Here is a 26,682-nt window from a genome sequence, read left to right as displayed (position 1 = left end):
CTCCACCACCATTTGTTTCCCTCATCACTGAACCTAAAGAAAGGGCATATAAGAAGTAAATGGAACGGAAGCCCATTAAAATCAGAATATGAGAATAGTGTAAGTAATACATACCTGTACGTATTCTGATATCAGTATTCCTTAGAACCCCTATGTTCCTCCTCAATGCAGCCTATGATTCTTGGCAGGTACAAATCAAGATGCAGAAATTTTTCTCTTCCACTCTGATGATATCTGTGTTTTTTCTTCTTTTTTGTACTGATAGCCTATGATGACATACTGTTCGTGTATTCCCAGCGGCAATCACTTTAAGGATGTGATGAAAATCAGTGAAAAAGGTTGCTGCATTAACAACAGGAAAAAGGGTGCTGATTTTTCCAAGGAATTTTTTTATGCATCCATAGAAAAATAGTGAATTGACAATTATGCCCCCAAGAAACATCAAAATATTCTCTCTCATATATAGAGGTATAATTGTCAATCTATAATATTTTCAGTGGAAACATCAAAATATTCAGTGGATATATCAGCTCCCTAGGAAAAAACATCTCTTTTGCTGAAAAACGAAAACAATTTTTACTTTTAGTCTTACAATTTTTCTTTGCATAAACATGAATGACTCCATCTTCCATTTCAAAGTAATGCTATGGTAGTAGAGTAACACAATTAATATGTCATGTCAAGAAAAACTTATAATTTATAAAACTGATTCTGTCCCCTGTTATATTATGATTTTGGGTGTTTTTGTAGTTTTTGTTTTCTTCTATTGTAGTATGATTCTATGTTCTCTTTATATTGGAAAGTTATGAAACCGAATTGATCTTTGAACAACAATTTAAATTGGTTCTGCTATCTTATCGAGTCTTTGAAGATTGACAAAACAATGTTTGTTTGCACAGACACAGTTAATGGTGGATTGCATATCAAGCTTCCATGAGCAGGTATGCATGATATACTCTACTTCTCCATAAGGAAGCCTCACTAACCTTAACTTTTGTTGATCATTGTTGGTATCTGTTTTCGGTGTTGTATTATCACCATGAACAAAGAACGTAAAATTTCTATTGTTGATTGTTCGTTATGGTCTTTTTTGACCATCATGATGACTCATTTTTTTTCTGAGATTTATAGATAACTACTATCTTTTAATATATATATATATATATATATATATATATATATATATATATATATATATATATATATATATATATATATATATATATATATAGCCATTATTCAAATAATAACATAGTTTATCTCAAATAAAATATGATTACATGTATATTGAATAAAGTATGAGAATAAAGCCTTATATCCATCCATTCATATCTTATGTGGAATTTGCATTTACGAAGATCTTAAATATTTGTTTTCCTTTTGCTAAATATAGGAATGGCTAGTATGACCAAAAACCAAAATCATGATGATGATGCATCATCATCTAGTAGGAAGAGGATCGCGAGTTTTGACAACAGTGATGTGGCACCTTGGTCAGATCTTGATCATTATTTACTTTTTTTAGTTATGATGCAATTGGGTGTCATTGAGTTTGTTGCATTTAGTGGGGTTTGTGCTCCTTAAATTTCTCTCTAGTGTAGGTTGATCATCAAGGGCTGGGAATTGGAAGTTCCCGTTTTTCAATCGACATCAGCTGACAATGACAAGATTCATCCAACTGATTAAAGTAGAAGAAGGTGCTGGAAAATCCCCACTACCAGTGATTGTTCTTCATGGTCATTATAGGGGATGTGTGGGAGACCTTCTAAGTTATGATTCCTTCACTCTTGGTGGACCTTACTCTGTTAGAGGTTACAACATGGGAGAGATTGCTACTGCCAGAAATATCCATGAGGTTTCTCATCTTATCTTACATTTCATTTGTTCATCAACATATTTTTGTTGTTACACGAAATAATAAATGGGCATTGATTTGTATAATTACATTACAGGTTGCCGTTGAACTACGCATACCAGTGAGGAACACATATTATTTTATTTAGCAAAATGACTAGAGATTTTAGGAAAAAAAAACCTTTTGTTTATTTGTTAAATGTTAATCGTTAAAGGAAAAAATCAAAATTTGTTTTAGTTTTGATTTATTTGATGTCTTGTGTCTTGCAGGTTCATGGTGGGAAAGGGGAAAACAAACATAGACAAATTCACTTGGGTGGTAGTGCTCAACAGGTTGGTTATTCCTTTAAAAAAGATTGCAACTTTTAGTTATCAAAATAAGATTAATATTTTTATAATACAAATTTGATTAAAATCAGTTTTAATTTGATGTGAAATAGGTTGCTTTGGCAAACCAGAGAGTTGATGAGTACATATATACTCAGATGATGCAGGAAACTTGTGTAAGTTTCTCGATTTGTAACATCTTGTATTCAAAGTAGAATGTCCTAATAAGAATTAATTTCAAAAGTAGAATGAAAATGACAAATGATTTTGTGTTGTGTTTAAAGGGTTGATGATGAAAGCGAATAGTTGTGGAGTTAGAAGAGGAAAAGAAAGCTCAAGTTGAAAGAGATAAGATGCAGCAAATGCAAGTGTTGCATTCTTCATTCGAATCGTTAGTATGAAACACGGAGTAGATTAGATGAATGCAAATTTATATATTGTAAGAAATAGAATTATATGACATTAAATTTTATGCAATGGATTGTATTTTATGTATATGATATTTTATTTCTATTATAAGACATTAAATACAAATTTAATTTGAAAATTAGTAAATCTATAAATAATGTTTTTTTTTGTTAACATTTAAAATTATGATACGCAAAAATGTGTGTCATCTTCATTTATGACATGGTCTTTCTTGACAGGGGCTTTCTTGATACGCATTGTGTGTCATTAACACGCGCGTCGTAAGGTTACGACACGTGAATGCGTGTCGTCTTCCTTTATGACAGGGCCTTCCTTGATACGCATTGTGTGTCGTAAACGCGTGTCGTAAATGAGCGTCGACGCGCAAAAGCGCGTCGTCTCTCTTTATGACAGGGCCTTCCTTGACGCGTATTTGCGCGTCGTCTGAGCCTTTTACGACGCGCAATGAGCGTCGTAAAAGGCTGTTTTTCTAGTAGTGAGTGTCCCTAAATAGAAGAGATAGTGTAAACATAGAGAGAATGAGGACATATAGAGGGACATAAAGAGAAAGGGATATGACGATAGAGAAAGAGTGGCAAGAAAAGGGATCAAATATTAGAAAGATTAACAGATTTGATATACCTAGAGAAAGAAGAGAAAGATAGAAAAAGTCTATGTTATAAAGACTTAAGGGTGAATAAGTGTACGGATGAGTACAAGAGTACATTGGTATTGCATGAGAGGGAGTAACCATAGAGAAAACAAAGTCGATTGTGATATGGAAAATGTATGAGGTATGTTAGATATAGCTTGCACCATGTTGTTCTGTGCTAAGGTTATAGAATTGAATAGAGGAAGTTTATAATAAAAATAAGAAAGATGTGAACGTAGAAAGAAAAGGTGCAACAAGAGTAATGATTGACACTTAATAGAAAGTTAGAGAAAATGTTCCGTGTTGTCATGTTAGAACTAAGGAAGATGAGAAGATGGGTCAAGACTTCCGTGGAAGTAAGAGGTAGAGTTGGTAGTGTGAAAGGAAATTTTGGTAATGTGTCCATAAGAAAGAAAGATGAGGAGATGCAGTTCCTAGGGTGAGAAAATATATACCCATGAGATTACGTAGATATATGTCTATTATGTAATAGTTTACTTGTGAGTAACTACTAGAGAAAGAAGAGGATTAAAACTAATATGGAATAAGAGAAAATTATAAAAAGTGTGTGAAGTGGCATAGAATGGTGAGAAGATAGTGCACTCATGAGAATAGTCTAAGGCTAGGTGCAAAATCCCAGTAGAGGATGAAATGCTCAAGTGTCAAATACAGATGTGGAACCTAGAAACATCATGATTGTGTGGCATCTTGATGTAAGGGATATATTTGTATGTGAAAAATACATCATTTAGATGTATCAAGTATACAATTTGTAGGTAGAAGTGAGAAAGTCACAACAATTGGCTTATGAGCAGCCGATGACCAAACAAGATGAATACCCATGAAATTTCACATAGAAAAATTAGGTTGTGAGAAAAGAGATAGAGTAATTATGAATCAGATAATAAAGGGGTAATAATCCAACCAAACAAATATGGTGTGTATGTAGTGTGTGGGCGCTACAAACACATGGTATTTATTGTGATTCAATGGAGTCATGAAGTTACATGAGGATCATGTGTTTTGCTATGAGAAGTAATATCATGGTAAAATGAGAAGAATTTACCATGTAAGAAATGAGACAAATTAACCAGGGAATGGAATGGTGATATTGAAACTATATAAGTATAATGCTCTTATGGTAGTATGGGTACTGCAGGCACATAGAACTTATTGTGATTATAAGGTACAATTAATCTACCCGAGGATCAAGTGATGGGATAAGAGGATTAACACAGTACTTGGAAGAATATATCATGTCTAAATTGAGACTTGGGGTCTTGAAAGTAATAAAAGGAATCCAGAAGGAAGTTAAAAATGTTAACTGTGTTAGAGAACATAATTTGATCATAATTGTGTTTGGTTATTTGTATTGGTCATAGATAATTATCTTAGATATATCTTACATAACTCAATTATCTTTAATAATCAATTTTGTGTTTTATTGTGTATGATCATTACATAGTAGTTCATGAATTGGTGAAAATATTAGGAGATCAGATCATGACTGCTAATTATATTTAAATTGGTAACCAACTGAATAAATCCATGTTTAGAAACTAACCATAGGAAAATGGGGGATTCAAAGCTAAATGAAAGTGTCTTCAAAATCTTGATAAAAATCGTCTTAGTTAAGTTGTTTGCTTAGTTTTCAATGTGTTGAATAGTTTAAGTTAATATGAACTTGTAAAATTAGATAAAAACAACCTTTTAGTTATTGTTTTTTAGATTACCTTTTTGTATTTATTTTATTAGCTAAATTTGTTCCATGTGTTCGATACCCAACTTACTTACTATACTAAAATTGACTAGGTACACTGCCTATAGGTGCATTAGTATATAAGTAGTTAGGTTTGTAAATTTAAAAGCTGATAGGTAATCATTTTCACACATCAAGTTTTTGGCGCCGTTTTCGAGGAACGACTATTTCAATTGTTAACTTAATTGCTTTAGATTAATGGATCCTTTTTGTGGGGTAAAAGCCGCAGAAAGTTATTTTTTTTGTATAAATTAATTTTTATGTTTTTACAGTTCTCCCGACGTGAGATTCAACTCTTACGACGTGAGTTATGGTTTCAATCTTTATTTATTTTTCTTTTTAGTTCGTTTTTATGCTTTTTTTTAGTTTTGTTTCAGTGATTTATGACCCGAGGATCTGGAAATCCAGTAGTTCCACCACTTCAAGATCCTCAATCGGCTTTCAATAAGAAGGACAAAAAGTTTGAGGAATCAAGTAGCACCTTCGAATTTGACAAGTTTGAGCACATTGAGAAGACTCCAAGAAAGAAAGGAATTGCTATGAGCTAGGAACTAAAAGCGAATCGCAAGAAGAGGTCAAAAGTGAGGTTGCAGAAATGGCAGATATTACCACCCCTGACGATGGATGGATACAAAAGGAGAGTATGCAATGACAATGGACTAGGTCTTGTGCCACTTGCAATACCAGCCACCACGAACTTTGTACTCAAATGCCACATCTTTTTAATGCTAAAAGACCTACTATTTTCCAGGAATGATTACGAAGAAGCTTTCAAGCACATCGACGAAGTTTTGGACGTTGCAAACTATTTCAATGTTGCAAATGTTTCAAGAGATGCAGTTTTACAAATGATGCTTCATGTGACACTTATTGGAGAAGTAAAATTTTGGTTGAAGTCATTAGCATCTAGAACTATAAAAAATTGGTAAAACCTTCATGAAGTATTCATCGAGCAATTTAGTCATCCTTCAACTATCGCCAAACTCAAGAAAAAAATTTCTAATTTTCAACAAGAAGATGGAGAATCCGTATACGAGGCTTGGGAAAGATACAAAGGCCTTTTGAGAAACTATCCTTAACATGACTTGAACATGAAACAAGAAGTTTAAATATTCTATGATGGGGTGAATGTGACCACAAGGCAACTCTTTGATTCGCAAGGTCTAATGACAAAGAAAGATCTTGCCATCATTAAAGAGTTAATTGAAGAATTCGCAAAGCATTGTAGACAATACCACAACCCACCGGAGGATGTTACAAGGGGTAAATGAAGTAGAAATGGAGCTTCGGAATATTTAGTAGTTAAGATAGAGAAACTGGAGAGTACGGACCAAAGGATAAAGAAGATGGGTCCCTCGATTCATGTCGTACAAGTGGGGTGTGATAATTGTAATGGACCACACTTAGCCACAAAGTGTGATTTGGATGAAAATGGGAACCAAAAAGCTCAGGTATGTTACTTTAGTGGTGACCGATTTGATGATGATTGGAGAAATCCCATGAAATAATGGTTGCCTATGAAGAATACAAGAAGCAAAAAAGAAGAAAAGTATCAAAAAACCGGACGAGGCTTCTACCAAAAGGATCAGCCACCACTGGAAAAGAAACATGACTTTGATTCTATGCTTAATAGGTTTATGGAAGCCTCTAAAAAAGGCATGATGCTAGTAATGTTACCATTAGAAACCAACAAGCTTCCGTAAATAACATCGAGACTCGACTCGGACAATTGCCTAAACTCGTTAACCAAAGGTTACAACCCAAAAATCTTGATCCAAAACTGCAACCGCATGTCATGGCCATAACCATTGAAGAAGACCCTCATTCAGAGCATATAGTGATCCATAAAGAAGCATCCTGATCGACAGCCAGAGAGGATGAAGATCGAAGAAAAAGAATGGTCTGGTACCTAGTTCTCACGACTTGAGACACTACCTCTCATGTTGTAAGCTCAGTCTGATCAGAAAAATCCTTCTTTTGTTAAACCATATCAGCCTCCATTACCTTTTCCTTCAAGAGCAAGGGCACATACACTAAAGAAAGAGCATAAAAGATTCATCAATCAAGTCAAGGGTATTCCAATTAATACCCCATTTATTTAACCACTGGCTAAAATGTCCTAATACGCGAAATTCATTCAAGATATCTTGACACACGCTAACAATGTGAAAAGACTTCCTAGGTTATTTTTAATGAATAATGTTCAGCAATTATCATGGAAGGAATACCAGCAAATATGGGAGATCCAGGATGCCTTACATTGCTACGCGAATTTGGAAATTTGACGAAGACATTTGCTTTAGCCGATTCTATAGCTAGCATTTATTTAATGCCTTATTCATTTTATTAAAAGCTTGACCTTCCAGATTGGAAGATAACAAGGATGGTAGTTCATATGGCGAATTGTTTGGTAACATATACTCAAGGCATAGTAGAAGATTTATTGGTTAAAATAGGAAAATTTGTTATTCCATTGAATTTTGTGGTTATAGATATGAAAGTGGATAACAATGTACCCATTCTCCTTGGACAACTACTATTAAACACCCTGAGAGCCGTGGTTGATATTCGAGGGTCAAAGCTCACTTTACGAGTGGGTAAAGAAGAAATGACATTCGGGTTAATGAAGGACTCAACAATTCTAAGTTACAAGATGAAGTATTCTTTATGGATGAAGACAATGAGCTTGAAGAGTTAGAAAAGTTAATGCAAGAAGAAGTCTAAACTAGGGAAAAATCAAAAGAAGAAGTCAAGCTTAATAGGCCAAGAGCCTCGATTCCAATGATTTTTGAAGACTTCGCCTTTACTACACCATAAGTTCTTGTTGAGGAGGCTAGTGAAATTGAATATTCTACTTCCAATGATGAAGAGTAGGATCACAAATACAAAGAGATCAAGTTTGATGAGGTGGAAGTAAACAAGAAGGAGTTAGCTGGAAATAAAGAGAAAGGCTCGAATGATGAACAATCCCAATGAGTTAAAAGAAAATTTTATACTTGCAATAACCAAAAGAAGAAAGAAAATTCTAAGAAAGTGTACATAAGATGTGTTCAAGCATACAAGAGGAGGTGGAAGGAGAAAAAGTAGAATAGACCAACTCTGCTCCTAAACGACGCAGCGTAGAGCGGGAAGGAGTCTGGCTCACGACTCCATCAAAAGAAAACGCATCTCGGGAGGCAACTAGAGAACAGTTTGCATTTTCTTTTACTTTTCTTTTTTAGTTACTTTTGCATTTATATTAATTAATTTTGAGTCATTTATTCATCTCCTATATATAAAAATCATGTGTGGGGTTCGAATCGTGAGTGGTATAATTTTAAACGCTTTAAAAAAAATGAGTTTTTGTCAAAATTTTAAACCCCACGATGCGGGTATAGACTTTACGGCGTGGGCAATCAAAAGATGCCTAATTTTTTTTATTTAATTAAAAGCTCACGATGTGAGCTTTATAACTCATGATGTGAAAATCAAAAGGTGACCAGTTACTTTTAGGGAAAATGTCACTATAGCCCACGAACTTTCATATTTTGGTTTAAAAGGCCCCTATTGTTATTTTTTGGCTTTATAAATGCATGAATTCTCTTTTTACCGGTTTATAAGGCCATTTTCTAGAAAGTGAAGGGGTCACCTGGTCACCCCTTTCACAATCATCCAGTTTTCTTGTACACATCATTAAAAAAACCAACTCATTTGCCAGATCCGATGCCACCTAATGTATACGAACAGGAGAGCACGAAATTGAGGGAGAACAACCATGTGGAATCCATCGCCATTATCATCACTTCCCCTCAAAATAGCATTCATCATTTCTTTCTTTCTTTCATATTGCTTCTTCTTCGTCTTACTCTCCCCCAACCCCTAACCCCTGTTATCATTCCATCTCAATTCTGAAAGTCAACTCCAAGAAACAATGACCACTTCCACCGCTGGAGACATACTCGCACTCCGTGGCACACCTAAGGCGGCATCCATCGACCCCCGATTAAGAATCTGAGAAAAGTCAAGTGTCCAACAACGAACCCATTCGACCAAATCGATCAAACACAATGTGTGACAACCTGAAATTTCCATTCGGTACAACAATATCAAGTCAACAGAAGTTAGAACAGATGCGGTAAATATTCAGACTTTTAGTATATGTTTGAGTATTTCAGGATTTACTCTCAAGGAGATATCAGGAGAGAGGATGCACTAGGGTTTTATGCAACTCTGTTATTTCAAAACTCTATGATATAAGAGTTCATTGCGTGAATAAAATATTTTTCTGCCAAAAATCCCAGGAGTATATATAAGATTCTGAGCCATATTTATTCATTAGCTACATTTCCATCTAGAGAAAAGCCGAATTCTCTCTCAAGGATCTTCGGACTTTCGTCCCGGAAACTGAGTACTTCTATCTAGTGGTATTATAAAGCTTCTTATGTGCTTAATACACTAGAAATCATAGGAAAACATCAAGATTAAAGAGTTTACGGCCCAAGAACATCTTGGACCGTAAACCCTTCTTTAAGGGGCAAAAAGTGCCCTAGTCCCTTCATTTTGCAATAAAACTAGTTTAGACTTGCACCCTAATGTGTTTAGGACTAGAAAACATCCCTAGAACACCAAGAGTAAGGTGTTCACGGCCCAAGTAATTCTTGGACCATGAACTCCAAACAATAGGGCCAAAAGGTGCTTTAAACTCTCCTAAAGCCTTGGACACTAGTCTAGATTAGTTCTTAGTTGAATTAGGGACTTGAAATCACCAAAAACTCCCTTCCATGGGAGATTACGGTCGTAATCTACAAGGGGTTTGGTCCCAGGGCCGTGAACTCCTCAAAGGAGTTATAGGATGCCCTAAACTCTTCCAAAGACCATGCCATTAAGTAGAAATGCTTCTAGGGTCTTATAAAGCCTCAAACATCAATTGGCCAAGTAAGTATGAGCTTACAGCCATAAACTCATGAGTTTACAACCGTAAACTCATTAATTGGTGACAATAGGGGCGTGAACTCCGTTAGGGAGTTTCCCTTGAACCCTACACACACTAGCTTCTCCTACAGCACTTAGATGCAAAACTAGAGGCTAATAACACTTGTTAAAGGTGTTTAGCATCTCCTAGGGTGTCTTGACTTGTTTATAAGTTGTTTATAGACTAATTCGTTACATATATGTGACATTATATGTTAACTAGGATCATAGAGTGTGTTTAAGATTTCACTTGACACCTAGCAATCCTATGTCTACATTTCCATCTAGAGAAAAGCCGAATTCTCTCTCAAGGATCTTCGGACTTTCGTCCCGGAAACTGAGTACTTCTATCTAGTGGTATTATAAAGCTTCTTATGTGCTTAATACACTAGAAATCATAGGAATACATCAAGATTAAAGAGTTTACGGCTCAAGAACATCTTGGACCGTAAACCCTTCTTTAAGGGGCAAAAAGTGCCCTAGTCCCTTCATTGTGCAATAAAACTAGTTTAGAATTGCACCCTAATGTGTTTAGGACTAGAAAACATCCCTAGAACACCAAGAGTAAGGTGTTCACGGCCCAAGTAATTCTTGGACCATGAACTCCAAACAATAGGGCCAAAAGGTGCTTTAAACTCTCCTAAAGCCTTGGACACTAGTCTAGATTAGTTCTTAGTTGAATTAGGGACTTGAAATCACCAAAAACTCCCTTCCATGGGAGATTACGGTCGTAATCTACAAGGGGTTTGGTCCCAGGGCCGTGAACTCCTCAAAGGAGTTATAGGATGCCCTAAACTCTTCCAAAGACCATGCCATTAAGTAGAAATGCTTCTAGGGTCTTATAAAGCCTCAAACATCAATTGGCCAAGTAAGTATGAGCTTACAGCCATAAACTCATGAGTTTACAACCGTAAACTCATTAATTGGTGACAATAGGGGCGTGAACTCCGTTAGGGAGTTTCCCTTGAACCCTACACACACTAGCTTCTCCCTACAGCACTTAGATGCAAAACTAGAGGCTAATAACACTTGTTAAAGGTATTTAGCATCTCCTAGGGTGTCTTGACTTGTTTATAAGTTGTTTATAGACTAATTTGTTACATATATGTGACATTATATGTTAACTAGGATCATAGAGTGTGTTTAAGATTTCACTTGACACCTAGCAATCCTATGTCTTCAGTTAATTCGTACCACTCACAACAGGTGATTTCATACCCCTTAATCAGTGTTTTAAATGTTTTTAAATGCTTTATAGGGGGGATTCAAGTAGAATCATGCTAGTTATTATATCAATCACATGTGATTAATAAGCAGCATTCAAATGATTTGCTACTCATTAGCCGTTTTACCAAACAGTTTCCTTCAAATGATTTTCAGAAACATTTTATATGTTTAAAACTCCTTATTAAACTGTTCATTTTACTCTGTATGTTTCATTTCAAACTCATTTATAATTGTGTTTCAAACAAATGTTTCTTTATACTTAAACTGTTTTATAAAACCCATGCTTTCAACCCGTTTTATAGATTGACATCAAGTCGATCTTTTCTTAGATAGTAATCATGTTCAAAGGTTTTACAAAACTTATTTTATGCTTTCATATTATCAATTGCATTTCTACATATGTATAGTTATATAAGCAATGTTTAAAAGGCTTAGGAAGGCCTGCCCGCCCTATTTCCTTTTCACGCTTGAGATGTGGTCTGGTGGGATATCGGGTACCCGTCCGAAGGTCGTTTAAATATTAGTTATATATCATGTGTACATATATAGTCATAAAGGTTCTTCAAGTTCATTCAATAGCCTTGGGTATCAAGGGTATACTTCCATGTTCATACGTACCAGTTACATTACTAGTAAGCTACCATATGGGTAGTTTAGGAAGATACTAGAACCATTACTAGAACGCAATATCATACAATGAGTCAGTTCATTCATTACCACAATTATCTCTATCTAGCAAGTATTGACTCATGAATGAACTAACTCATTGTATGATATCGTGTTCTAGTAATAGTTCTAGTATCTTCGTAAACTACCCATATGGTAGCTTACTAGTAATGTAACTGGTACGTCTGAACATGGAAGTATACCCTTGCTACCCAAGGGTACTGAATGAACTGGAACAACCTTTATGACTATATATGTACACATGATATATAACTAATATTTAAACGACCTTCGGACGGGTACCCGATATCCCACCAGACCACATCTCAAGCACAAAAAGGAAATAGGGCGGTAGGCCTTCCTAAGCGTTTTAAACATTGCTTATATAACTATACATACGTATACATTCAATTGATAATATGAAAGCATAAAATAAGTTTTGTAAAACCTTTGAACATGATTACTATCTAAGAAAAGGTCGACATGATGTCAGCCTATAAAACAGGTTGAAAGCATGTGTTTGATAAAACAGTTTAAGTATAAAGAAACATTTGTTTGAAACACAATTGTAAATGAGTTTGAAATGAAACATACAGTGTAAAACGAATATTTTAATAAGGAGTTTTAAATGTATAAAATGTTTATGAAAATCATTTGAAGGAAACTGTTTGGTAAAACGGCTAATGAGTAGCAAATCATTTGAATGCTGCTTATTAATCACATGTGATTGATATAATAACTAGCATGATTCTACTTGAATCCCCCCCATAAAGCATTTAAAAACATTTAAAACACTGATTAAGGGGTATGAACTCACCTATAGTAAGTGGTACTGATGAACATAAGAAGTAGGACTGCTAGGTGTCAAGTGAAGTCGTGAACACACTCTATGATCCTAGTTAACATATAATGTCACATATATGTAACAAATTAGTCTATAAACTACTAATAAACAAATTCAAGACACCCTAGGACATGCTAAACACCTTTAACAAGTGTTATTAGCCTCTAGGATTGCATCTAAGTGTTGTAGGAACAAGCTAGTGTGTGTAGGGTTCAAGGGAAACTCCCTAATGGAGTTCACGCCCCTATTGTCCCTAATTAATGAGTTTATGGTCGTAAACTCATGAGTTTATGGCCGTAAGCTCATACTTACTTGGCCAATTGATGTGTGAGGCTCTATAAGACCCTAAGAAGCAATTCTACTCAATGGCTTGGTCTTTGGAAGAGTTTAAGGCATTATATAACTCCTTTTTGGAGTTCACGGCCCTGGGACCAAACCCCATGGAGATTACGGCCACAATCTCCCTTGGAAGGGTGTTTTTGGTGTTTTCTAGTCCCCAACTTAACTAGGAATAAATCTAGGCTAGTGTCCAAGGCTTAAGGAGAGTTTAAAGCACCTTTTGGCCCTATTGTTTGGAGTTCACGGCCCTAGAACTTCTTGGGCCGTGAACACCATACTCTTGGTGTTCTAAGGGTGTTTGCTAGTCCTAAAAACATTAGGATGTGAGTCTAAGATAGTTTCATTGCTCAAGGAAGGGACTAGTGCATCATTTGACCCTTAAAGAAGGGTTTACGGTCCATTATGTTGTTGGGCGGTAAACTCTTGAATCTTAGTGTTTTCCTATGATTTCTAGTGTATTAAGCACATAAGAAGCTTTACAACAACACTAGATAGAAGTACTCACTTTCCGGGACAAAAGTCCGAAGATCCTTGAGAGAGAATTCGGATTTTCTCTAGTTGGAAATGTAACTAATGAATAAATATGGCTCAGAATCCTATATATAGTCCTGGGATTTTTGGCAAAAAATATTTTATTTATGCAATGAAGTCTAATATCATAGAGTTTTGAAATAAACGCGTTGCACAAAACCCTAGTGAATCCACTCTCCTAATATCTCCTTAAGTGTAAACCCTGAAATACTCAAACTTATACCCAAAAGTCTGGAAATTCACTGTAGCTGTTCTAATCTTATACTGACTTGATATGGTTTGTACAGAATGGAAATTTCGGGTTGTCACATCATCCCCCTATTAAAGGGAATTTCGTCCCGAAATTAGAATTTAGGTAAGGAAGTAGGTATGAATGGTTGAGTCATGAGGTGGAAACTTCTTAATCGATTGGTTCTCACGCTCCTAAGAGAATTCGGGTCCTTGGTTGGTATCCCAAAGAACCTTCACTAATGAGCGACGGCGTTGCTTCGTCCGCTTGACCTATTGGTTGAGGGTCACTAAGTTCCTAATACGAAGGCGTGGATCTCGTCAAGTGGACTTACAAGAGTCCTAACGGAAAGGTACAGTTTTAAGAACGAGACGCGAAGGGTAAAATGTATGTTACTGAGTTCACGGAGTAGGTCTAGTTTGTGCGATACAGGACCGATTCTGGTAAGAATCTCGGAGGTCCTAACTATATTGGATTTAGCTTTCCACGCTTTACGAAGCGTATTAAGCCATTCCCAGAGTGAGACTTCCTAAAGAACTTGGTTTCTCAATTGGAATTCCAAAGGTTCTTTCTCTTGCGAAAAGTATCTCTGAGGGTAATGTTTCCATGGGTTCCTTCTTACTACTAGGGTAGATAAGTAAGTCATTACAAGGAAAATGACGAACTGATCCAAGTAAGGATGGCGTACCCTATTCATTAAGCTCATGAATATTATGGGCGTGTTGGTCCTATCTGATGGGTATCACTACAGACTCGAAGTGTCCGCATCGAGTTCAGAAGGTAGTCTTCGAGACATCCTTCACTATCACTCGAAACTGCTGATATTCGGATCTCAGGTCCTTTTCTAAAAGGTAACTCATTCCTTGCATTTGCTCAACCGATTCATCTATGCGAGGCAGAGATAACGATTTCTAAAGAAAAATCATGACTGAGTCCTCGATATTCGAGGTACATACGATGCAATCCGTCGATCTCTGGAAGAATAAAACCGGAGTTCTCCAGGGTGAGAAGCCTAGTCTTCCAATTCTATTTCTGAGTAGTTTGCTGAGTAGTTTTCTAAGTTGTTCGGACTGTTCTTGTATCTCTGTAGGTGTTTGGACTGTAGGGCGATCTGTTTATAGAAGTCGTACTGGGTTCTTAGTTTGTTCACATGACGATGCGATTACTCGTAGTCTTGGGCAGTTCTCTGTCCTGAAGTTCATTTTAGAATCCATACATGGTTCAACGATCACAATCTCGAGTATACGAGTCGTATATAATTAAGATTGAAAAGATAGTCGAATAACTGATTCTTCTTTAAGCTCACATCCTATCGAGGAAAAAGAAGTTAAAGCGGAATCATCAATTCTAAACCTGTAGAACCTTGATTATATATTGCCCCTATGTATACATTCTTCATGACAAATCAACCGTATGGATCTTTGGATTGAACTTGACATACTGTACGAGTGGTACTTCGGGGATTTCTTCGGAAAGGAAAAGAACTATGAGGTACTCCATGCATGAGTACTTCGGTGTTCTGAGATGACGGCTTCGTTAAAAAGACGTTTACTGAGAAAGAGATGTACTTATGAAGATGGTATGGTGCGGATCAAATTGAACCTAGTTGTATGATAATGTCGGAATCATAAGGAAAATTAAAGACATTATATTTGAACATAAGGCGTTACAGACAAACACAACCGTGCAACCATCAACAGAGTTACAGTACTTTAGAATTACTACAAGACCATTGCTGCGAATGAGGTATACTACAAAAGACAAGTTTACGCAGCACGAGCATCACTATACCGACAAGATCTCGCAAAAGGTAAGACTCTAGTTGTACTAGTTTTGGATGGTTTATAAGTCTGTTACAACGAAACACCTAAATTACATTAACGTGGGTCCGGAGTAGGCTCTCCTGCAGTTGTGATCCTGAGAATCATCCCATCAGCACCCGAGTTCTTTGCTATCGGGCAATCCTTCTTGAGGTATCAAATTTCACTGCATTGGTGACATATCTGGACAGCACCAACATTGGTGGTGGAAGTGAGGTGTTTAGCCAGTGTTATGTGGACACAAGTGCCTTCCTCATTACTCCACCTTGGAAATAGCTTCCTAAAGCGTTCGGCTTTATCACTCCTTTTGTGTGTAGGGTTGGTCCCGATGACAGGAACTTGAGTGATGGGTCGTGCTGGTGCTCCACAGTTACGAGCATGGTGCCCTATTTTTAGGCAATTGCAACATTGCATCTCATGGCAAGCCCCATGATGATGGAAACTACACTTATCACACATCGGAAGTTTTCCCTCGTATGGTCTGCTCGGTACGGGGATGGCAGGGGTTTCCACTTGTTGTTATTGCATGGCCAGCCTTTTGGGATTTCTTGCATTCTTTTTGGGTTTGACGCTTTCGTTTCTTGTTCTCTGCTTTTCGGCTTTGCGAGCCTGTGACTGTTACCGTTTGACGACTTCCTGGATGGATACCACGATCGGAATCTTCAACCCCATCATCAGCATTGATTGTGCTGATAGCGCTACGGTGCGCAAGGACAGCGGTTACGACAGCCATCACGGCAGCTGTAACTGCGGTTTGGAAGGTAGCGGCGTCCATAGGAAAGGCAGGGGTTTCGTTGTTCGGCTGATTGTTTCTGCATGACGACATGATTCTGTAACACGAAAGATAAGGATTTTGTGAGTAATTCTGGTTGACCCTAGATGTACTTCGATTTGTTCAAGTAAAGAGTAAGAGTATGCTTTCGACAGTTTGACCTACATCCCTATGATGAAGTCCTAGTACGGATTGGAAGTATGTTCGCGGAGGTTTGATCTACATCCCTATGATGCAGTCCTAGTACTAAGAGGAAGTGTGTTTATGAAGAGTTGACCTACATCCCTATGATGCAGTCATCCCTCTGGTGACGGTCATCCCTCTGGTGAACTCTCAGTTCTGCCAGTTGGCGTTCCATATCAAGTAGGTGTCTTTCGTACACCCTCTGGCGTACGCGGAGTTCCATGACTTCAGCTCGTGATTCGGCCAGTGCTTGAAGCAGGGCTTCATGGTCTCTCTCAGATCTCTCACGAGCATCTTCTAGATGAATGGTGCGGACGGTATGCATTCTCGCATCGGCGACGACCTTAGTGATCTGATGTAGGGCTGTCCTGCCTTGAATCCCATTTTGAGCCACTCTGCGGACCAAGATTGGCAAGATTCTGTCTGCTGAGGCCCCATTGATCAGGTCATAAAAGCTTCGGTCACCATTAAATGGCATGGGCTTATCTTGTCTTTGGCTCCATGTTTCCAAACATTCCACCCAAGGAGGCGTCGGGCCATGAAAAGTCGGACGAGGGTTAGGAATTTGAACGGGAGCTGCCTGGGGTAGGTTCTCAACCTCGGGTTCGGAGTTAGCACCATCCGAAAGGTCTTCATCATGGTGATCATTCACAAGGATAGGATGACCATTCTCTAGTTCTTCTCCAAACCATCCAGCAATGACTTCGTTCGGAAGGTACCGGTTGCCATGGGGATGGAGTCCAGCCATGTTATCTACGCGAGAGTTGGAGTAAGAAAGTAATTATTAGATGAGCTATCTAGATAATTATTTAGAAAATCTTCATTAGTTACATCACTATTTGTGAAGTGCATACCAGTTATATGTAATCAAAACAGGATAGGCCTTTGAATAAGTGACCTTAACATCCAAATTCACACATAATAGGGGTAAGGCAAAATTTTCACAAATTCTAAGTCTATAACATCCTAGTTACATATAGCCTTAGTGTATCCACTTAGCAAATATCAACTTAGTAATGAAGATCCCGTTTTAGTTCTCAAGTATAAAGTACTTATACTAACATCAAATACCCCTATAGTATTTTAAGTTTAATGTTATGTTCTACTGTTCTCATTGTGGTATTGTTGGTAAGATTTTAGACTTGTTGCAACCACACAACTACACTTAGGCACATGCTAGTCAACCCTTAGATTATATAGGTGATCAGGCTATATCTTCCCAGTTTTGACCATATGTCTCTAAGTCCACCTGTGTTGCCCAACAATCGTAATTCTTTTGTACTGTCCTAGTGACTCTGATTTTAGTATGAATACAGCACGTATACTTAATTAAATATTTTATTATTTAAAGTATAAACTCTTGTTCAGAGTATTTTTAATCTCATTGTATTTATAGACTGTATATCTTTTATGGGTTGATATACTTAATTCAGTATAAACAATGCTCTGATACCAATCTGTCACACCCCAAAACCATGAGCGGCGGAAACGTTCTGGGGCGGAGGACGTCATGTACAATATCACAACAATTAAAAGTAGTAAACAAGCAATAACATCATCCATTGCATTAATAATATAATTTTAATACAAGTATGTTCTGTCAAATTATAATAGACACTAAAGTATAAATCAAAATGAAAGATGAGTCTTGAACGAGCACCATCTTCTCTGAACCTTGCATCGGTACCTGTCTATGGTTGACCTGAGGATACAAGTTATTTTGAAAGAGAGTATCAACTTTAAAGCTGGTGAGATCATAAGCATTTTAGGGTCTTAATTTGTATGTATGTACTTGTATGTATTTGAATTGTAAGTATTTGTACGAATGTGAAATGTAAGTATGAAAACGTTTTGAACATCCTAGAAAGCCCTACGCTTCCTACTAAGGGTAGCCTTCTACCAAGTCATCTAGTGTCGGTGTGTGTGTGTGTGTGTGTGTGTGTCTCTTGTAAGAGTGTGTATTTTCCCAAATCTGACTATCATTAACCAAAAATATAGTTTCTACATTACCGTGCATCGTGTGAATGTTCACGAAGTGAATGTAATGGGAAAATGAAATAGTACTATGGTGTAGTATCGACTAACTACAACCGTACTAACTACCTTAAGTCTATTGTAATCTTGAAAGTACGGTAGTATTTTTAGTAAGTGACTACCGCTGTACTAACTACCTTAAAACAAAAGGGTATTCAATGTAATATGTGATCGACCTGTATCCTGCTACCGACTCTAGTAAAACGACAATGTAAGACGCTGTAAGAAATGACATTTGGCACCCGTAGACTTGCAAGTCCCACTGTAGCGAGCAGCAAGGTGTAGGATAGTCAATCCAGTATATATCTATACGCAAACTCATATGCTCCCCAATTAAGGAGATTCGGGATACAAGAGCGGTCATGGCAGGAAGTGCCATGACCCGCCCAATGGTTCACATAACTGCATAAATGTATATGTAATGAATGTGCTAACTGAAAGTGTAATCTTTCTCTATTTAGCCTGTATGTACTGATTTGTTCTGCGTGTGCTAGTTGTAATGTATGTTCTCGCTATCTAGCATGTATAGTAATGCATTATGTGTACTAGCTGTAATTTATGTTCTCTCCATCTAGCATGTATAGTAATGTACTGTGTGTACTAGCAGTAATGAGTCTTCTCTCTCTATCTAGCAAGTATTGACACAAGAATGAACTGACTCATTGTATCATATCGCCTTCCAGTAATAGTTCTAGTATCTTCCAAAACTACCCATATGGTAGCTTACTAGTAATGTAACTAGTACGTATGAACATGGAAGTATACCCTTGCTACCTAAGGGTACTGAATGAACTGGAAGAACCTTTATGACTATATATGTACACATGATATATAACTAATATTTAAACGACCTTCAGACGGGTACCTGATATCCCACCAGACCACATCTCAAGGGCGAAAAGGAAATAGGGCGGGCAGGCCTTCCTAAGCCTTTTAAACGTTGCTTATATAACTATACATACGTAGACATGCAACTGATAATATGAAAGCATAAAATAAGTTTTGTAAAACCTTTGAACATGATTACTATCTAAGAAAAGGTCGACATGATGTCAGCCTATAAAACGGGTTGAAAGCTTGTGCTTGATAAAACAGTTTAAGTATAAAGAAACATTTGTTTGAAACACAATTGTAAATGAGCTTGAAATGAAACATACAGTGTAAAATGAACAGTTTAATAAGGAGTTTTAAACATATAAAATGTTTATGAAAATCATTTGAAGGAAACTATTTGGTAAAACGGCTAATGAGTAGCAAATCATTTGAATGCTGCTTATTAATCACATGTGATTGATATAATAACTAGCATGATTCTACTTGTATCCCCCCCCATAAAGCATTTAAAAACATTTAAAACATTGATTAAGGGGTATAAACTCACCTGTAGTGAGTGGTACAGATAAACTGAAGAGGTAGGACTACTAGGTGTCAAGTGAAGTCTTGAACACACTCTATGATCCTAGTTAACATATAATATCACATATATGTAACAAATTAGTCTATAAACAACTAATAAACAAATTCAAGACAACCTAGGACATGCTAAACACCTTTAACAAGTGTTATTAGCCTCTAGGATTGCATCTAAGTGTGGTAGGAACAAGCTAGTGTGTGTAGGGTTCAAGGGAAACTCCCTAATGGAGTTCACGGGCCTAATGTCACCAATTAATGAGTTTACGGTCGTAAACTCATGAGTTTACAGCCGTAAGCTCATACTTGTCCAATTGATGTTTGAGGCTCTATAAGACCCTAAGAAGCAATTCTACTCAATGGCTTGGTCTTTGGAAGAGTTTAAGGCATTATATAACTCCTTTTTGGAGTTCACGGCCCTGGGACCAAACCCCATGGAGATTACGGCCGCAATCTCCCTTGGAAGGGTGTTTTTGGTGTTTTCAAGTCCCTAACTTAACTAGGAATAAATCTAGGCTAGTGTCCAAGGCTTAAGGAGACTTTAAAGCACCTTTTGGCCCTATTGTTTGGAGTTCACGGCCCTAGAACTTCTTGGGCCGTGAAAACCTTATTCTTGGTGTTCTAAGGGTGTTTTCTAGTCCTAAACACATTAGGATGTGAGTCTAAGTTAGTTTCACTCCTCAAGGAAGGGACTAGTGCATCATTTGACCCTTAAAGAAGGGTTTACGGTCCAAGATGTTCTTGGGCTTTAAACTCTTAAATCTTAGTGTTTTCCTATGATTTCTAGTGTATATAAGAGTTCATTGCGTGAATAAAATATTTTTCTGCCAAAAATCCCAGGAGTATATATAAGATTCTGAGCCATATTTATTCATTAGCTACATTTCCATCTAGAGAAAATCCGAATTCTCTCTCAAGGATCTTCGGACTTTCGTCCCGGAAACTGAGTACTTCTATCTAGTGGTATTATAAAGCTTCTTATGTGCTTAATACACTAGAAATCATAGGAAAACATCAAGATTAAAGAGTTTACGGCCCAAGAACATCTTGGACCGTAAACCCTTCTTTAAGGGGCAAAAAGTGCCCTAGTCCCTTCCTTGTGCAATAAAACTAGTTTAGACTTGTACACTAATGTGTTTAGGACTAGAAAACACCCCTAGAACACCAAGAGTAAGGTGTTCACGGCCCAAGGAGTTCTTGGACCGTGAACTCCAAACAATAGGGCGAAAAGGTGCTTTAAACTCTCCTAAAGCCTTGGACACTAGTCTAGATTAGTTCTTAGTTGAATTAGGGACTTGAAATCACCAAAACACCCTTCCATGGGAGATTACGGTCGTAATCTCCAAGGGGTTTGGTCCCAGGGCCGTGAACTCGTTAAAGGAGTTATAGGATGCCCTAAACTCTTCCAAAGACCATGCCATTAAGTATAAATGCTTCTTAGGGTCTTGTAAAGCCTCAAAACAACAAATGGTCAAGTAAGTAGGAGCTTACGGCCGTAAACCCATGAGTTTACGACCGTAAACTCCTTTGTTGATGACCTTAGGGTCGTGAACTCCCTTATGAAGTTTTCCTTGAACCCTACACACACTAGCTTGTCCCTATAACACTTAGATGCAATACTAGAGGCTTAAAACACTTGTTAAAGGTGTTTAACATGTCCTAGGGTGTCTTGACTTGTTTATTAGTTGTTCAAAGACTAATTTCATACGTATATGTGATATTATATGTTAACTAGGATCATAGAGTGTGTTCATTACTTAACTTGACACCTAGCGATCCTACGTCTTCAGTTCATTAGTACCACTCACAATAGGTGAGTTTATACCCCTTAATCATGCTAGTTATTATATCAATCACATGTGATTAATAAGCAACATTCAAATGATTTACTACTCATTAGTCGTTTTACCAAACAGTTTCCTTCAAATGATTTGCATAAACATTTTATATGTTTAAAACTCCTTATTAAACTATTCATTTTACTCTGTATGTTTCATTTCAAACTTATTTACAATTGTGTTTCAAAACAAATGTTTCTTTATACCTAAACTGTTTTATCAAACCCATGCTTTCAACCCGTTTTATAGATTCACATCAAGTCAAACTTTTCTTAGATAGTAATCATGTTCAAAGGTTTTACAAAACTTATTTTATGCTTTCATATTATCAATTGCATGTCTACGTATGTATAGTTATATAAGCAATGTTTAAAAGGCTTAGGAAGGCCTACCCGCCCTATTTCCTTTTGATGCTAGAGATGTGGTCCGGTGGGATATCGGGTACCCGTCCGAAGGTCATTTAAATATTAGTTATAAATCATGTGTACATATATAGTCATAAAGGTTCTTCCAGTTCATTCCGTACCCTTGGGTCGCAAGGGTACACTTCCATGTTCATACGTACCGGTTACATTACTAGTAAGCTACCATATGGGTAGTTTAGGAAGATACTAGAACCATTACTGGAACGCGATATCATACAGTGAGTCAGTTCATTCATGAGTCAATACTTGCTTGATAGAGAGAACATACATTACAGCTAGTACACACATTACATTACTATACATGCTAGATAGAGAGAACATACATTATAGCTAGCACACGCAGAACATTTCAGTACATACAGGCTAGATAGAGAAAGATTACACTTTCAGTTAGCACATTCATTACATATACATTCATGCAGTTATGTGAACCATTGAGCGGGTCATGGCACTTCCTGCCATGACCGCTCTTGTATCCCGAATCTCCTTAATTGGGGAGCATATGAGTTTGCGTATAGATCTATACTAGATTGACTATCCTACACCTTGCTGCTCGCTACAGTGGGACTTGCAAGTCTACGGGTGCTAAATGTCATTTATTACAGCGTTTTACATCGTCGTTTTACTAGAGTCGGTAGTAGGATACAGGTCGATCACATGTTACTTTAAATTACAATAGATTTAAGGTAGTTAGTACGGTGGTGGTTCGATACTACACCATAGTACTATTTCATTTTCCCATTACATTCACTTCGTGAACATTCACATGATGCACAGTAATGTAGAAGCTATATTTTTGGTTAATGATAGTCAGATTTGGGAAAATACGCGCTCTTACAGGAGACACACACAAATACTAGATGCCTTGGTAGAAGGCTACTCTTAGTAGGAAGCACAGGGCTTGTAGGATGTTCAAAACGTTTTCATACTTACATTTCATATACATACAAATACATACAGTTCATATACATACAAATACTTAAAATACAAATTAAGACACTAAAATACTTATGATCTCACCAGCTTTAAAGTTGATACCCTCTTTCAAAGTAACTTGTATCCTCAGTTCAACAGTAGACAGGTACTGATGCAAGGTTTAGAGAAGATGGAGCTCGTTCAAGACTCATCTTTCATTTGGTTTTATACTTTAGTGTCTATTATACTTTGACAGAACACATTTTTATTAAAATTATTTTATTAATGCAATGGATGATGTTGTTGCTTGTTTACTACTTTTCATTGTTGTGATACTGTACATGACGTCCTCCGCCCCAGAACGTTTCCGTTGTTCATGGTTTTGGGGTGTGACAGATTGGTATAAGAGCATTGTTTATAGTGAATTAAGTATATCAACCCATAAAAGATATACAGACTATAAATACAATGGGATTAAAAATACTCTAACCAAGAGTTTATACTTTAAATAATAAAATATTTAATTAAGTATACGTGCCTGCATTCATACTAAAATTAGTGTCACTAGGACAGTACAAAAGAATTACGATTGTTGGGAAACACAGGTGGACTTAGAGACATACGGTCAAAACTGGTAAGATATAGCATGATCAACTATATTATCCGAGTGTTGACTAGCATGTGCCTAAGTGTAGTCGTGTGGTTGCAACAAGTCTAAAAGCTAACCAACAATGCCACAATGAGAACAGTAGAACATAACATTAAACTTAAAAATACTATAGGGGTATTTGGTGTTGTTATAAGTACTTTATACTTGAGAACTAAAACGAGATCTTCATTACTAAGTTGATAGTTGCTAAGTGGATACACTAAAGTTATATGTAACTAGGATGTTATAGACTTAGAATCTGTGAAAATTTTTCTTTACCCCTATTCTGTGTGAATTTGGAGTTAAGCTCACTTATTCGAAGGCCTATCCTATTTCGATTACATATAACTGGTATGCACTTCACAGATAGTGATGTAACTAATGAAGATTTTCTAAATAATTATCTAGATAGTTCGTCTAATAATTATTTTCTTACCTAAATTCTCGTCTAGATAACATGGCTGGACTCCATCCCCATGACAACCTGCACCATCCGAACGAAGTCATTGCTGGATGGTTTGAAGAAGAACCAGAGAATGATCATCCTATCCCTGTGAATGATCACCATGATGAAGACCTTTCGGACGATGCTAACTCCGAACCTGAGGTTGAGAACCTACCCCAGGCAGCTCCCGTTCCAATTCCTAACCCTCGTCCGACATTTCATGGCCCGACGCCTGAGTGGGTGGAATGCTTGGAAGCATGGAGCCAAGGTGTAACAGCTCGGATTTCCAGGTATCTTTTATGATTATGTTTTCGGTGTTTTGTGAGAGGAATCGGCGAGTTGGAGCTCAGACTCGCCGAGTAGGATCGCGGTCCTGGACGCGGGTTCGCGCCTGGACTCGGCGAGTCCAAGGTATGGACTCGGCGAGTCTGCGCTGTTTAATGAAACCTTAATTTCTCAGGTTTGGGACCTATTTAAAGGGCCTTTAGGCCGTCATTTGTGCTCACCAGTCCCTTGAGTGAAACCCTAGCGAGTGTGAGCGTTTGGAGCAAAGTAGGAAGCCATTATTGACCTTGGAGGTATCATTTTGCAAGGGAAAGGAAGAATTAGCTAAGGGAAAACAAGAGGAGCCACTTCCTGAAGGTTTGAGGTCCAAAACATCACATTTGAGGTATTATCTTCGAGCTATTTTTGTTATGTTGAGATTTATATTGTTTTAGGGCTTATTGAGCCCTTTTGTGGTAAGATCTAGTGCTTCCTTGGTCCCTTAAGTGAGTTAAGTTATAGATCTGGACCTTTGGAGGTCCAGAGTGTCCCTTTGCCCATGCTTTTTATGGATCTATGAGGGTTTTGGATTGGGGTCTTTGTGCTTAAGGTCAAAACACCATTTATGAGTCATGGGGTGTGTTATGAGCACCAAGTTATGGACTTTACGTGATGAATTAGCTTAGGAAGGCTAGATCTATGAGTTGTTGGCGCAGATCTGACTACAGAAGCAAGTTTGAGTTGGTGCATGGCATGGACTCGCCGAGTCTGAAGAACAGACTCGGCGAGTAGCATGAAGATTGTCCTTGACCACTCAGTGAGTGGTCCAGCTGAGTTATGAGTTGACTCAGTGAGTCAGGGCGAGTTAGAAGTTGACAGGTGGACTGAGTCGAACTGGAACTCGCCAATTTGTTCTTGAGACTCGGCGAGTTGAGTCGGGGTGGCCCCACGATTCTTACCAGGTGGAACTCGTCGAGTTAGGGGAATACTCGACGTGTCAAAAAGGGAATCCTAGAGAGTTGGTGAAAACGTCTAGACTCGCCGAGTCGCCCTAGTGCACTCACCGAGTCCGGTCAAAGTTGACCGTTGACCGTTGACCGTTTACCGGAGTTGACCAGTGTTGACTTGATAGGGGTAGTCAACCTTAGTGTTAAAAAGTCTTAATTAGAGACATATGATGTTATAGGAGGATTATAGCTCGGAGGATCGAGCACGAGGGATTTCCAGAATTCGTGAGTTATCGAGATACGCGAGGTGAGTCTCCTCACTATACTTTACCTTGAGTAGGTAATCAGAGTTATGTGTCAGAGTATGTATGTGATGTGTATGCTATGTGTTGTACTGCATGATGTCTATGTTATTTATGTTGTGCATGATTATAGAGTTGGAACCGGAAGGTTCCCACAGTTAGAACCTGAGGGTTCACAGAGCTTGGGTGCACGGACCCATAGACTTATAGCCTCGAGTGGCTAATATATGTGTTATGTTTGTGGTATTTTGGGGAACTCACCAAGCTTTGTGCTTACAGTGTTAGTGTTGTTTCAGGTACTAGCAATGACCGTGGGAAGGCGTCGGCTTGATTTGTACACACGCATGGGATTTTTATTATACATTTGATCTTGGGATTTTGTATAATGGGAATTGGGATTTAAACTTAATGTTTTTATGAAAAGTTAATAAGAAATGTTTTTATAAATTGTGAAAAATTATTTTGAAATTCACAGTGTTACAAGTTGGTATTAGATCCTTGGTATGAGGGATTCGAGTACACCTTCGGGCGTATTTGAACTCAAACTGAGGATTTGAGAAGTATTTTCAAAAAGAATAAAAGACTTTGAAAATGCAGAGCAGAGTTGTGTGTACGATCAGTCCGCGCCCGAATGGTGATTTCCCAAAATACCCTTATGTTATGTGATATTGATACTGATATGATGTATTCGCATGCTAGAGTAGGTTAGGTATTCCTATTAGGACTAGAGTGGCCTGATTTGTGATGCCTTAGCCTAGGAAGAGATGAGCTACTATGAGATGCTTGAGAGTGAGTAGGTAGCAGCGAGGGGCTTATGAGAGATCTATTAGAGGGAGGTCTATGCATGATAGAGTACTTGGAATTTGGGATCCGAAGAGGAGGACTTGGGGTG

General features: G+C 37.5%; 1 long non-coding RNA gene and 1 other non-coding gene across 2 annotated transcripts; one reads left to right on the top strand and one right to left on the bottom strand.

The window, feature by feature from the left end:
* The first annotated feature begins 2,122 nt into the window (after positions 1–2,122).
* Positions 2,123–2,576, top strand: LOC145051377 (uncharacterized). The gene is made up of 3 exons (XR_013683578.1): positions 2,123–2,187; positions 2,295–2,357; positions 2,466–2,576. It is a non-coding gene; the product is annotated as an uncharacterized LOC145051377 (long non-coding RNA).
* Positions 2,577–5,980: 3,404 nt separating this feature from the next.
* LOC145055854 (small nucleolar RNA R71) lies at positions 5,981–6,087 on the bottom strand. The gene has a single exon (XR_013685403.1). It is a non-coding gene; the product is annotated as a small nucleolar RNA R71 (small nucleolar RNA).
* Positions 6,088–26,682: the final 20,595 nt, after the last annotated feature.

The sequence above is a fragment of the Lactuca serriola genome, chromosome 5 (genome assembly GCF_051521515.1).
Source record: "Lactuca serriola cultivar US96UC23 chromosome 5, Lser_US96UC23_V15, whole genome shotgun sequence".
Taxonomy (NCBI): Eukaryota; Viridiplantae; Streptophyta; class Magnoliopsida; order Asterales; family Asteraceae; genus Lactuca; species Lactuca serriola.
Note: the sequence above shows the minus strand (reverse complement) of the source record. Positions and strands in the feature narration are given on the sequence as shown.